This window comes from Anomaloglossus baeobatrachus, chromosome 1, assembly GCF_048569485.1.
Source record: "Anomaloglossus baeobatrachus isolate aAnoBae1 chromosome 1, aAnoBae1.hap1, whole genome shotgun sequence".
NCBI lineage: Eukaryota > Metazoa > Chordata > Amphibia > Anura > Aromobatidae > Anomaloglossus > Anomaloglossus baeobatrachus.
The window spans coordinates 527,585,120-527,597,873 of record NC_134353.1 but is presented as its reverse complement, the minus strand read 5'-3'; the positions used below and the strand labels follow the sequence as shown (position 1 = coordinate 527,597,873).

Genomic DNA, 12,754 nt, shown 5'->3' with positions numbered 1-12,754 from the left:
CACGCGCCTTGCAGATGTTGTCCTTGGTGGGATTTGAACCCAGGACCCCAGCGCTGCAAGACTCCAGTGCTAACCACTGAGCCACCGTGCCACCCGTTCATATCAGTATAATAAACTATAGACATATAGCAAATAGCTTTATCAATTATCTGAAATTTTCAAATTCATCAATTAAAATATTGGGGGGGACCCCAACAAATGAATAAATAAGAAAGAGCTTTCTACTTCGTGTATGTGTACATGTTAAAAGGAACCTGTCAGGTGCAATATGCACCCAGAACTACGAGGACTAGTCTAAAGGTTGTTAGTTCCTGTGCTCATTCCGCCCTCTTAGCATGGTAGCATGCCCACAGGAGCGTGCTAACATGCTATTTAATGCCCACTACCAGCCTCATCACCAACGTTGTGAAGCGCGTACCTATCCGTTGCTGCAGCCTCAGATGCCGGGCACAGAGCATGATCAGGTCACCGCACTTCTGGTCGTGCGCACTATGAAGCCGGGTGTAAGCATCCCGGCTTCAGAAAAGTCTAATGCGTATGAGCAGAAATGTTGGGGACTTTGGATCATGCGCACTCCCCAGCATCGGAGTCTGTAGCAACAGATAGGTACACGCGTCACACTGTTTGTGATGACGTTGGCAGTGGGCATTGAATAGCATGTTAGCATGCCCCTGTGGGTGTGCTTACATGCTAAGCAGGAACTAACACCCTTGGGACTAGTCCCTGCACTCATTAGCATATTATAAAGAATCTTTAGAAATACTTTTTCTTAAGATCCCTTGATCTATGCTACTAGATGTAGGGATTGCTAGGCAATTAGACATATGCACCCATAACTCCTCGTTCTGGATGCATATTGCACCTGACAGGTTTCATTTAACGTGAACCTGTAACCAGTCTTTTTCCCATATAAAGGTGCTGCCACCACCTGCTGTAAAGCCGATCATAACATAAAAAAATAGAGATACTCACATGTGTATCGGTTTGGTCCAATAGGCATCGCTGGTCTTGATCTGGCACCTCTTCGGGTGGATGCCACTTATGCTTGCTTTGTCCTTTTCCCTTGCATGTGCATTGTAGTACTCTGCTCTACCCTTGGCAGGCCACAGATGTGACCGTGTGCTGAAGCACGATGGAGGACACTGTGGATGACGTAGGACGCGTCATCCACATCACATGCACCAAGAAGAGAGGAAGCACCGGATCATGGGCTGTGAAGCCCATCAAACTGGACAGCCCCATAAATGAGTATAATAAAAGGTCTTTTATATCATACAGACTGGCTTGGGGATTTGTATAAAGCATTCTACAATACTGTATATAAGGGCTTACTGGTGGTGGCCGCAGTTTATAGGGGGAAAAAGTGGTGATAGGTTCCCTTTTAAGGCTATGTGCACACAGTGCGTTTTTTTGACGCTGCGTTTTTGTGCGGTTTTGGCCGCTAAAAATGCACAAAAACGCACCTGCGGCAAAAAAACGCATGCGTTTTTCCCGCGATTTGGTGAGTTTTTGGCTGCGTTTTTCTGCGGTTTTGATCTCTGCGTTTTTCTGCGGTTTTCCAATGCATTGCATGGGGGGAAAACGCAGGAAAGAATTGACATGTCCATTTTTTTTTTTTTAAGCTCAAAAACGCAGCTTAAAGAAACAGTTGTGTGCGGACAGCAAAACTGAAAACTCATAGACTTTGCTGGGGAAGCAAAGTCATGCAGTTTTGAGGCCAAAAACGCACCCGAAAAACGTGCAAAAACGCCGCAAAAAACGCACTGTGCACACATAGCCTTAGAGGTTGTCTAGGCTTACGTCACAAGTCTGCAGTGACTGACTGCAGGCTTCTGAATCCTCACCTCACAGTGCACAGTTTGTGCACTTTCAACTTTTCAAGATTCTCATTTGGGTGCATGACCACAAGTATTCAATTTGCATATATGGAGTCACATGCCAACTAGACAAGTGTATTGAGCAAGGACAGACAACTAGTTGGAATGTGGCTGGAAGTAAGCAAATCCCATACTTGCAGTCACTTGATTGGCCGCTTCTGGCATTGGAGAATCCTTAGAGCACCCACAGTGTGCTCTGAGAAATCACAAATCTGGAGTCACAGAGTGACCGCAGACCTGAGACCCAAACCTGGACAACCTCTTTAAAAATTTGCTGCAAACATTTCTGCACCAAAAACGCACTGTAAAATACACATGCATGGAACGGATGAAAAACGCTGCAAGAAATGCTTAACGAATTATCATGCTCAACAAACCGCAAGGAACATTATAAGCAACGTTTGCATGAGATGTCAGAAATCTCATTCACTTAGGAAATGCTTCAGGTCTTTGGCGACAAAAATGTGCATTAAAAAAAATAAAGAAAGAAAGTGTCAAAAAAGCAACAAATACTTAACGTGTGCACATACCCTTAGGCCCGTTTCACACGTCAGTGAAAAACACAGACGTTTTTCACTGGCGTGTAAAACACGCACATGTCCCTGCGTGTGCCAAAAATCACGGCACACGTGGGTTGTCTAAGTGCAATCCGGGCTCCGTTCTCCGTGGCCCGTGATTGCACTTAGAGATTCACTCACCTGTGCGCGCTCCCGCTGTCCATGGTGCTGATCGCTCCCGCGGTGCAGCGTCCGGCCGGCGGTGACCCCCGCAGCAGCTGCTTCCGGGTCGGCTGTGTCGCGCATAATGAATATGCGCGACAGTAATGAGCCGGCACAGAAGGAGCAGGGAGAACGGGCTGCAGAGGACATCGCTGGACGCCGGGTGAGTTAAAATGTTTTTTATTTTAAAAGCACGTTTTTTTCTGGCACGTGTTTCACGGACCACACCACAGCGTGGTCCGTGGAACATCAGTGATGCCAGAAAAAAATGGACATGTCTCCGTGCAGCAATCACGCACACGTGGGTACGCTGCACGGAGACACGTGCAGTGACAAATCACTGATCTGTGAGCAGACCCATTCATTATAATGGGTCTGCGTATGTCAGTGATTCTGGTACGTTTAAAAAAAAAAGCACAAACGTACCAGAATCACTGACGTGTGAAAGGGGCCTTAGGGGTACTTTGCACACTACGACATTGAAAGCCGATGCTGCGATGCCAAGCGCGATAGTCCCCGCCCTTGTCGCACATACGATATTGTGTTATAGCTGCGGTAGCGAACACAGACTCACCTGTCCTGCGACGTCGCTCTGGCTGGCGAACCGCCTCCTTACTAAGGGGGCGGGTCATGCGGCATCACACGGCAGGTGGCCAATAGACGCGGAGGGGCGGAGATGACCGGGACGTAAACAATCCCGCCCACCTCCGTCCTTCCGCATAGCCGGCGTGAGCCGCAAGACGCAGGTAGATGTCCTCGCTCCTGCGGCTTCACACACAGCGATGTGTGCTGCCGCAGGGGAACGAGGAACAACATCGTAACATCGGTCCTTCAGAAATTAAAGAATTGACCGACGCTGCACCGATGATACGATTACGACGCTTTTGCGCTCGTTAATTGTATCAAAAACGATTTACACACTCAGATATCGACAGCGACGCCGGATGTGCGTCACTTTCGATTTGACTCCACCGACATCGCAGCTGCGATGTCGAAGTGTGCAAAGTGCCCCTTAGATCGCTACACATGCCGACTATTGACAGACAACCATGGCTTATTTCAATGAAAAAAAAAATAACAGAAACATCTAAAAGAATGAAGCAGAGCTGCAGCTGGTGGATAATGTTTAAGCACATTAACATTACAGAAATGACATCCTCGGAAGATTCTATGAAGAAGACAATCAATCTTCAGCTTAATAATGACAACTTAAACACTTCCAAAATGGATTTGGTCTCGGAATAACATAGAAGCCGGTGTTTTTGGTGCCCGTGTAACCTCATCAGATGATGTATATTGTACCGTGATCTTTCTTAAAGGCACAGTTGTAGTCAGAAGTAGAAGATATCAGATCTGGAGACAAGTGACAGCAGCAGCGTGCACATCACGCTCCCCCTTCTCCCAGCTCTGCCTTACTTTGATATATGACAGCTCGGATCAGCAGCACATTAATAATGCTCAATTTAGAAATCATTTCCCAGTGCACTCCGAGGAATAGTAGAAACCTTGCAGTGGGGCTGGAAGTGCATGTTGTGTGCTTTCATCGTCAGCTTAAAGGCTTGGCATCCTAAAGGAAACTAATGATCTGTTAATTAAAATATGCTTGTTTGGTTAAAGTGGTGGTTCACAATGAGCCGGAAAAAAATAAATAAATATCAAAACCTATCAGAAAATATACCGGAAAATATGCTCAATTAATTGCTGAAACTAAACAGCACAAACCCATACGAAATGAAGACTGTGCACGATAATGCCTTGTTAAAAATAACATATACACACACAAATAATGGAAATCACAACAAAACTGCTCTACAAAGCGAAGAAGAAGCTGAAAAATGTGGAGGTTTTTAGATATCTAAGGATCGGTGCGCACGTTGTGGATTTACAGCAGAAAATGTGTCTAAAATTGCTGCAGTCATTCCCCAGCAAATCCTGTGGGTTTTAAAAAAATAAAATAAAAAAAAAAAAATAAATAAATAATATGTGCGCACACTGCATTTTTTTTTTTTTTTTTTTATACCTGCAGATTTTCCGCTGCGGAATTAATGAGCATGTCTCTTCTTTTCCGCAGGTAGCTGCGGTTTTTGCCATAGATAAAATGGTAAAAACCGCGGGGATCAATCTGCGGAAAAACCTCGGTAAATCTGCGGCAAAAACGCAGGTGCAGTTTTACCACAGTTTTTACCGTGGGTGCGGGATTCTTTCAGAGGGTCCAATTTTTTCCTCAAAAAAAAAAACAAAAAAAAAAAAAAAAAACCACTTTCTAGTGCGCACATAGCCTTAGACTAAGTATGAAGCAGTGGACTTTGTCTTTTTACACTGTACGGGAAGGAAAGAGTGGGAACATGGCCTTTAAGGCTCTTCTCACATGGTGAATTTTTGATATTGTACATTTTATAAAGCACTTCTGCACCTATTGGGTAAATCTGGTTACTTGCGCGTTTATCGCAATTTTTTTTGGCTCTTGGTAGTAGCGGAAACTCTTCATAAATGTGCGTGCTTAATACCTGTGGATTTTCCACATTAATGCAATACTATAGGAAAACTTTCCCCATGAAACGGAGTACTCAACAGAAATTGGCAAGTATAGGTTTCTGTACATTTCAGAAGTGTACCAAAAAAAAAAAAAAAGCTCCTAATGTTAATGAAAATATTAAAGCAGTAAAAAGGGAACCTGTCAGCTCCCCTGTGCACCCAGAGCCACGAGCAGTTTTGGGTGTATATTGCTAATCCCTGCCTAACCGTCCCTGTACACACTAGCATAGATAAAGGGATCTTTAGAAAAAAGTATTTCTAAAGATCATTTATTATATGTTAATGAGCGAGGGGACTAGTGCCTGTGTTCGCTGTCTCCGCTCTTCTCAATGCCCCGCACTTCCAGTCATGCGCAGTAGACCTCTGAAGCAGGGACGCGTACACCCAGCTTCATACTACGCATGACCAAAAGTGCCCGGCATTCAGCTCAGCGTTCACAAGTACGTGCATCACCGCTGTTGATGCTGAAATGAATCGCATGTTAGCAAGTTAATACACCCACAGAGGCGTGCTAAGAGAGCGGACTAGTCGGGGGATATAATGCCCTTGGGACTAGTGAAGCTCTTCCTCTACAAATAAGCGTAAAACATATACACAAAGAATGCCTGCAATCAACTCAGAACTGCTAGAGACTCCAGAGTGAACAGGAAAGTAGGATTAAGGTAAGTACTTCTTAAAGTAAAATCTAAGCTTTCAATACAGCAAAATTATCCTTTAGACTAAGATGATTTTGTTGAAGCTGCTTTACATCTCTATCTATCACATGCTCTGTGTTGTGCACACGCTGCAGCTGGCAATAAAAGATTGTCTTCAAGAGGGACATGTTGGAACTCTGATTGGTTATTGCAGCCAGAACCCCTAAAACTGATTCCACCTTGAAGAGACGTGCTGGAGAAGGTGCAATTGTCAATCAAGCCACTTGGTGAGGCAGCACTTTCTTTAATGACTGAGCGAGTGCTTGAGCTAAAACCCTTTCTTGTAGACATGGCCAACCTTCCCGTAACACAAAATGAAGGTCAATGGATACAGGTGGCTAAATTGAAGGAATTTGCTTTATCACCCATTTACAGTGACTAAAAGATTACAAGCTGAGGATTTAACTCCTGCCATTGTCATAAAGAAGTGGAAGAACTTGCTGTTTTGCCTGTCCCAAAGAAGAGGTTTACTCGCAGATGGAATTGCTGATTCAATGAAAGGGAGAGAGACACAGCTATTTGAAAACAAAATTCTTCTGGCAGCTGTGTATGTGGGCCCAAGTCATCATGTATTACTGGATGATTAACAGCTTACTAAAAGGAAAAAAGGCTCTGACAGAGATCGCAGTTCGGATGAGTGGCTACAGGACTGCCAAGAGCAAATGGACTTGGGTTCTGCCAGCGCTACTGCTCTACTGCTGCCGTATCTTCAGCCTCAGAGGATTTTAATTTTGAAAAGTATTTGGCCAACATGGAGTAGGCAAAGCGTTGCCACAGGGAGAAGAAAAAAAAAAAAGAAGAAAAGGATTCCACTCTCATAGCAAACAGATTGACCATATTTTAGCAAAATGTTTCACTTGCTCTCAAAAAGAAGAGTTCAACCGTTCATAAAAACTGACTGTGCATGACGTAAATTTCTTTATACACTGAGACTGTTAAAGATGCTGCCCAATTGGTCACCGCTTTTAAATTATTAGGTCAGATTTGAGGTCATCTATGAAGGTGGATCTGATGGAGGAGATTCTATTTCTCAGAACAAGTTCAAAGACTGCACAAATGTTAATCAGTACGTTTTTGTTGGAAACTGTCCCCCCCCACCCCCCCCCCCAGTTACTGCATAGTGTACAATTTATACAGTTTTATAATTTATTAAAGCTTATGTTCCAAACTTTTATTTCCAAACTTCCTGCTATGTGGTCCTCTATATTCATGACCCCTGAAAAATCCTGCACCTCATAAATGGACAGCTTTCTGCCTATGCACAGTGTACACAAAGCTGCCAATCAGTGGTGTGTGGCATGATGAGATCACTCGGATATTCTGATTGATGTCCTCATTCCACACAGCAGCGCGGGTTAACCCTTTCCTTCTACTTTGTGTATACCATTTCATCTTCAGGGTATGACTTCAGTGGTGACTCTCACAACTACCCCAGGTGAGTGATTCCCTCTTATGGTCTACTGGTACCACCAGGAGAAGACCCTATTTGCGTCTTTGTCTTTTCCAGCAAATTTATAATCAGTATTGTGGGCAGGGTTATACAGAGCTCAGCATTCAGAGAGCGGGTAAATCAACAGCAGATATAGCAGTTATGTTATCAAAACAGCCTAGTAAGTAATGCATTACGGGAATCAGGGTCTCTGTCCCCACATCATGCTGCTCTCAGATCAGCCTATAATGGCCCATTTACACAAGCCAATCAACATAAAAGCCAAATCGACAGTCGTCTTACTGGGTTAGATAGGCCAACTAGAATGCTATTTGCACAAAAGGAACATTAATACAAGAGTTGTGTGCATTGCAGATCATTTTTTTATTGGTAGCTGCGGATAATGCGACATAGAAAAAAAAAAAAAAAATCATTGGACCTGACAACCGAGCAGTTTGCCAATTCATCAGGTGTTTTTCAAACAAGTAGACAAAGTGTTCCTACAGAGCCGCACTTTCCCATTATCGGCCCTCTTTAGGTTCACGCAACAGCTTTACGATATGTAGTCAGAAAATTATTCCGGTGGTAAAGGTGCATTTGACTCGCCCACCCCAGGGCTATGGGACACCCGGTGCCGGGCTGGACTAGTCCGGTGGTAGTCAGTGGTGGCTGGGCCCGGCTCCGTGGCCCTGGTGGGTGTCAGTAGAATATGTGGCTTGCTTGTTAATGGTTGTGTTTGTGACGCCACCTGTGGTATGCGGCTAATAAGCCGCCGCTGCTGTGTGAGGCCTCCGGGATGTTATTATGGCAGCTATGATGGTACTGCTCCCCACAGGTGGAGCAATGCCCGGGGCACAGTTGGTGCTTGTGAAAGTCTATGGTGCTGTGTGACTAACCCGGTGCAGGGCCGACAGGCGAGGAAAGAACCAGGCACAAACAACAGTCTCTTTACCTTTTCCTCTTTTACTCTGGGAACAGTCCAGTCCTGGGAGACCGTTACAGGTGGTGATGGGGATCCGGTCGGCCTGGAAGTACTTGGGGTGATCTTTCTGGCCAGCTGAGTATGAGGCCTACTCCTGTACCTTTCTTGGTGATGATAGGACCCTGCTTCTCTGAATCCAGCAATGGCCCTCTTCGCTGCTGGGACCAATAGCACGTCCCTTCCCTCTGTAGGTGGCTGCGCAGGCCCACTCCCTGGTGCTTCTCCGCTGGGGTCCACACCGGGCCCTGATGCTGCAGCTGTACCTTGGATGTGTCTGGGCCAGGGGCTTGCAGCTCCCCTGCCCTTCGGATTCGGCTACCAGGGACGGATTTTATACCCTGGCAACCACAGACTCCGATGTCCGAGTCTCTCTGCTGCCTCTCAGCTACTCCTGCTTCTCTGGGCCAAACTGCTCCAGCTCTAGGCCCCAGATTCACAGGACAGCTCACTCTGTGTCTGTTCACTTCTGCTGCTCCCTACAGACTAACTAACTCCTCCCCCAGGTCAGGCTTAAGGAAGCTCCCTGAAACTTCAGGTTCAGAGCTCCCCCTACTGGCCTGAGGGAGAAACTGCGGTGGATGTTAACTTACTGGCCAGTAGATTTCCCCATTACCTCCAGGCTCAGCATTAACCCTCAGGAGGGCAATGCCGTTGTGGCGACCAGGTCCTAGGGCGCCACACATTAACACCAGCCGATTTTCCGGTATTAAACTATCACCGATCGGTACATATTAGGACGATTTACTTCAGATGTCCACTAGATCTGTAGAAGATTGTGTAGAGCGAAAGGCACAGTTTCAGCAGTGCGAGGACATTGTACTGAAAGAATAATGATCTTTTGTGCAGCCAAAAAGAAGAACAAGTGTTTTGCATGTTCATTGAATGATCGGTAGCCTGCTAAAATGTTCTATTTATTGATCTTTTATGTGGCATCATTAATTTCCACAACACTTTACAGACATCACTGTCCCCATTGGGGCTCACAGTCTTAATTCCCTATCTGTATGTCTTTGGCGCATGGAAGGAAACCAGAGTACCCGGAGGAAACCCACGCAAACATGGGGAGAACATACAAACTTCTTACACATATTGTTCTTGGTGGGATTTGAACCCGGGACCTTAGTACTAAAAAAACAACGCTGGTAACCACTGAGCCACCATAGATTACTCACTTCACAATGATTGTGTATTCCTAGGAACACTTGTGCACAATGACTGTACTGTGTAAATGAACCTTATTCCAGATACACCTCAAGTGCCCAAGCGTGACTTTCTTCATAGGAGAGCCACTCAGGTCCAATGCTACCATGAATAACAAAGGAGTTTTCATAGATAATTGTCCAAGAACACTACCCATTAAAAGAGGTTGTAAAAATAGCAAACTGAATCTGAAAAACACTTAACAGGAATTTAGGGGGTGTGCGAGGCTTGAACCTGGTGTAACGGAGCTGAATTCACACTGTAGATAGACCGGACAAAGCGTCCAATCAGAATGAAATCAGATATTTTGAGACCATAAAACTTTGAAGAAATGAAAGAATATGAAAATAAATATTATATACATATACATATACATACATACATAATATATATATATATATATATATATATATATTATATATATTATATATTATATAAACATTTGCTTTTTATTACTTGGTACACATGTGTAAAGAGCCCTCTATGTACACGATAAGTGTGTGAAAGGGTCACAGGCGTTCATTCAACCGGAACTCAATTTTGTTTTATGTGCTCTCCTTCAGAAAGGATATGAATGCTGCAAGTCCCCGCAAAATGTCCGGAAAATGTACTACAACTTGAACAGTTATGGATTATATATAGTGATGAGCGAGTACTAAAAAGCTCGGGTGCTCGAAGCTCGGGCCGAGCCTCCCAAGATACTCGTGTACTCGGCCCGAGCATCGAGCCCAATGTTATCCTATGGGAGACCCGAGTATTTTTGTGAAATGACCCCCCGGCAGCATGGAGAAACCCTAAAAATGGCACAAAAGTCTCAGAAGAGTGCTCAAATGACATGGCAACAGCATGGGGAAGACCCCTTGAAGCATTTAATCACTGAAAAGTCACAGCTGTGAACAATTTTGTCCGCGTTTTACGCCATTTTTACGGACTCACCAGAAAACCTTCCAAAATGACCCCAAAATGATTTTTCATGGCGGAAATGTTAAGGGCACATACCCAATAGTGAGATAGAGCTGGTGTATGTTACTTTTTGAGATTAATACATGAAAGATTTTACGTGAAAACATTGTGTGGCACTCCGATGTCCCTGAGAAGAGACGTACATGAAGGCCTCTTGAGTCTAATGTGCCCATTTTGAGGAAGTGAGTCTTTGTAGTATTTTCCTTTGCCAGGGCAGTCCAAAATTGTGAGGTTCACCAATGCCCCTGCATACAGACGTGCATGAGGGCCTGTAAACCTGAAGTGCCCATTGTAAGGAAGTGGGTCTATTGTAGTATAGCCCTTAGGCAGGGCAGCCAAAAATTGGGAGGCTCCACGTTGTCCCTGGATAGAGACGTGCATGAGGGCCTGTAAACCTGAAGTGTCCATTGTCAGGAAGTGGGTGTATTATAGTATAGCCCTTAGGCAGGGCAGCCAAAAATTGGGAGGCTCCACGTTGTCCCTGGGTAGAGACGTGCATGAGGGCCTCAAAACATTGTTCCCATTGCAAAGGAGCGGGTCTCCTGTTGTTGTAATGTCCATTCTGCAAAGAATGGGCGAAAAAATTTACCACTGGGGGTATACCTGAAACAAAGGCCTAAGTATTGCAATTTGTAACGGTCATCATGGTGGCGCATGAGGAGAAGGAGGAGCAGTCCAGTCATTATCCAAAGTCCAGAAGTGTGTACCCATGGGTGAGTGGAGGTACATGGCAAACTTTAAATTCCGCTCTCATTTGCTGGTGGTGTGGTGAAGTCTGGCCCAATCCAACCCTTGTTCATCTTGATCAGAGTTAGCCTGTCAGCATTTTCAGTTGACAGGCGGGTGCGTTTATCTGTAATGATTCCACCTGCGGCACTAAAAACACGCTCTGACAAAACGCTAGCAGCAGGGCAGGCCAGGACTTCCAAGGCGTAGAGAGCCAATTCATGCCACGTGTCCAGCTTGGATACCCAATAATTGTAAGGCACAGAGGAATGTCGGAGTACAGTTGTTCGATCTGCAAGGTACTCCTTCAGCATCTGGGCAAACTTAGGATTTCTTGTGGCACTACCCCGCACCTCAGGGGCTGTGGTACGTGAGGGGCTGAGAAAACTGTCCCACATCTTAAAGACTGTTCCCCTACCTCTGGCGGATTGGACTTGTGCCTCTCTCGGCTGTACGCCTCGGTTGTCCACTGATTCCTGACCTATGCCGCTAGCGTTTTGTGAGGGGAATGCTTTGCCTACTTCCGTGACTATGGCCTTCCGGAACTGCTGCATTTTGGTTGACCTCTCCTCCACGGGAATAAGAGACAAAAAGTTCTCCTTGTAGCGTGGGTCTAACAGTGTTACCAACCAGTAATGATTGTCGGCCAAGATGTTCTTAACGCGAGGGTCACGAGACAGGCAGCTTACCATAAAGTCAGCCATGTGCGCCAGACTCTTAACAGCCAGGACTTCAGTAGCCTGACCAACAAGATGACTGAACATGCTGTCCTCCTCCTCCTCCTCCTCATCTACCCTGTCCTCTGGCCAGCCACGCTGAACCGAGGATATGACTGGTGTGCATGTCATATCCTCAATTTGGCCGGAGAGTTGCTCCATGTCTTCATCCTCCTCCTCGTCATAGTCCTCCACTGCACGTTGTGATGAGACGAGGCTGGGCTGTGTGTTATCATCACCCACACCCACTACTGTTTCTTGCTGCAACTCATCGCGCTCCGCCTGCAATGCATCATGTTTGTTTTTCAGCAGAGACCGTTTTAGAAGGCAGAGTAGCGGTATGGTGACGCTAATAATGGCGTCATCACCACTCACCATCTTGGTGGAGTCCTCAAAGTTTTGGAGGATGGTACATAGGTCTGACATCCATCTCCACTCCTCAGGTGTTATGTGTGGAGTTTGACCCATTTCCCGACGGCTTAGGTGATGCAGGTACTCAACAACTGCCCTCTTCTGCTCACATATCCTGACCAACATGTGCAGAGTTGAATTCCAACGCGTGGGGACATCACACACCAGTCTGTGAGCCGGAAGATGCAAACTGCGCTGAAAGCCGGCAAGGCCGGCTGAAGCAGTAGGTGACTTTCGAAAATGTGCAGACAGGCGGCGAACTTTTACCAGCAGATCAGACAGCTCTGGGTATGACTTTAGAAACCGCTGAACCACGAGGTTGAGCACATGGGCCACGCATGGAACATGTGTCAGCTGGCCTCGCCTCAAAGCCGCCACCAGGTTCCGGCCATTGTCACACATGACCTTTCCTGGCTTTAGGTTCAGAGGTGTGAGCCAGTGATCTGCCTGCTGTTTCAGAGCTGTCCACAGCTCTTCTGCATTGTGGGGTTTGTCACCTAT

General features: G+C 45.8%; 1 protein-coding gene across 3 annotated transcripts in view; it reads right to left on the bottom strand.

Moving 5' to 3' along the window:
- The window catches only part of MLLT3 (MLLT3 super elongation complex subunit), a 485,346-nt gene that overhangs the window by 375,847 nt on the left and 96,745 nt on the right, over positions 1-12,754 (bottom strand). The window lies entirely within an intron of this gene.